The following is a 2723-nucleotide window of genomic DNA, read 5'->3' on the forward strand; positions in this document are numbered from 1 at the left end:
TGTTATCCCAGTTGAGCTAGATGTTCCCCAAGACCATAGTCCCCACAGCCCTCAGCTCAGTAATTTGGTCCCTCAGAGAGTCTGGATGTGTCAATGGAACTTCCATGACTTTTCCTTGTACAAGTCGTGCCGGCTTTCCCAGTATTGTGTCTTGCCTTCCCCGTCACTGAAGTGTGCTATCGATTTTGTAATTCTTCCTTGGGTGCTTGAAAACACAGCTATTTGGCTCAGTTTTCTATGCATGAACTTCTCAATTCCTTGCTCAGATCTTCTATGTTGTTGTTGTTAGGTGACATTTAGTCGGTTCCGACTCATAGCGACCCTATGCACAACAGAATGAAACACTGCCCGGTCCTGCGCCATCCTTACAATCGTTGTTATGCTCGATCTCATTGTTGCAGCCACTGTGTCAATCCACCTTGTTGAGGGTCTTCCTCTTTTCCACTGACCCTGTACTCTGCCAAGCATGATGTTCTTCTCCAGGGACTGATCCCTCCTGACAACATGCCCAAAGTATGTAAGACGCAGTCTCGCCATCCTTGCCTCTAAGGAGCATTCTGGCTGTACTTCTTCCAAGACAGATTCGTTCGTTCTTTTGGCAGTCCATGGTATATTCAATATTCTTTGCCAAAACCACAATTCAAAGGCATCAACTCTTCTTCAGTCTTCCTTATTCATTGTCCAGCTTTCACATGCATATGATGCGGTTGAAAATACCATGGCTTGGATCAAGCACACCTTAGTCTTCGAGGTGACATCTTTGCTCTTCAACACTTTGAAGAGGTCCTTTGCAGCAGATTTACCCAATGCAATGCGTCTTTTGATTTCTAGACTGCTGCTGCCATGGCTGTTGATTGTGGATCCAAGTAAAATGAATTCCTTGACAACTTCAATCTTTTCTCCGTTTATCATGATGTTGCTCCTTGGTCCAGTTGTGAGGATTTTTGTTTTCTTTATGTTGAGGTGTAATCCATACTGAAGGCTGTGGTCTTTGATCTTCATTAGTAAGTGCTTCAAGTCCTCTTCCCTTTCAGCAAGCAAGGTTGTGTCATCTGCATAACACAGGTTGTTAATGAATCTTCCTCCAATCCTGATGCTCCGTTCTTCTTCATATAGTCCAGGTTCTCGTATTATTTGCTCAGCATACAGATTAAATAGGTATGGTGAAAGAATACAACCCTGATGCACACCTTTCCTGATTTTAAACCAATCAGTATCCCCTTGTTCTGTCCGAACAACTGCCTCTTGATCTATGTAAAGGTTCCTCATGAGCACAATTAAGTGTTCTGGAATTCCCATTCTTCGCAATGTTACCCATAGTTTGTTATGATCCACACAGTCAAATCCCTTTGCATAGTCAATAAAACACAGGTAAACATCCCTCTGGTATTCTCTGCTTTCAGCCAGGATCCATCTGACATCAGCAATGATTTCCCTGGTTCCACGTCCTCTTCTGAAACCAGCCTGAATTTCTGGCAGTTCCCTGTCGATATATTGCTGCAGAAGTTTTTGAATGATCTTCAGCAGAATTTTGCTTGCATGTGATATTAATGATATTGCTCTATAATTTCCACATTCAATCGGATCACCTTTCTTGGGAATAGGCATATATATGGATCTCTTCCAGTCAGTTGGGCAGGAAGCTGTCTTCCATATTTCTTGGCATAGACGAGTGAGCACCTCCAGCACTGCATCTGTTTGTTGAAACATCTCAAATGATATTCCATCAATTCCTGGGGCCTTATTTTTCACCAGTGCCTTCAGAGCATCTTGGACTTCTTCCTTCAGTACCATCGGTTCCTGATCATATGCCACCTCTTGAAGTGGTTGAATATGGACTCATTCTTTTTGGTATAATGACTCTGTGTATTCCTTCCACCTTCTTTTGATGCTTCCTGCATCGTTTAATATTTTCCCCATGGAATCCTTCACTACTGCAACTCAAGGCTTGATATTTTTCTTCAGTTCTTTCAGCTTGAGAAACACCGAGCATGTTCTTCCCTTTTGGTTTTCCATCTCCAGCTCTTTGCACATGTCATTATAATACTTTACTTTGTCTTCTCTAGAGGCCCTTTGGAATCTTCTGTTCAGTTCTTGTGTTGCCTTCATTGTCAAAAAGAACATTTCAAGATCTACCCTGAAGTACAGTGCTGTCAGTGATAGAATAATATCCATACGCCTACAAGAAGACAAGTTAATAAGACTATCATTCAAATTTACACACCAACCACTACTGCCAAAGATGAAGAAATGGAAGATTTTTATCAGTTGCTGCAGTCTGAAATTGATCGAACATGCAGTCAAGATGCATTGATAATTACTGGCGGTTGGAATGCAAAAGTTGGAAACAAAGAAGAAGGATCAGTAGTTGGAAAATATGGCCTTGGTGATAGAAACAATGCCGGAGATCAAATACAGAATTTTGCAAAACCAACAACTTCTTCATTGCAAATACCTTCTTTCACAACATAAACGGCAACTATACACATGGACCTCGCCAGGTGGAACACACAGAAATCAAATTGACTACATCTGTGGAAAGAGACAATGGAAAAGCTCAATATCATCAGTCAGAACAAGGCCAAGGGCCGACTGTGGAACAGACCATCAATTGCTCGTACGCAAGTTCAAGTTGAAAATTAAGAAATTAATTAAGAAAAAATTAAGAACATTAAGAAAATCAGAGCAAGTCCACAAGAGCCAAAATATGACCTTGAGTATAT

The sequence above is a fragment of the Elephas maximus genome, chromosome 1 (genome assembly GCF_024166365.1).
Source record: "Elephas maximus indicus isolate mEleMax1 chromosome 1, mEleMax1 primary haplotype, whole genome shotgun sequence".
NCBI classification, from domain to species: domain Eukaryota; kingdom Metazoa; phylum Chordata; class Mammalia; order Proboscidea; family Elephantidae; genus Elephas; species Elephas maximus.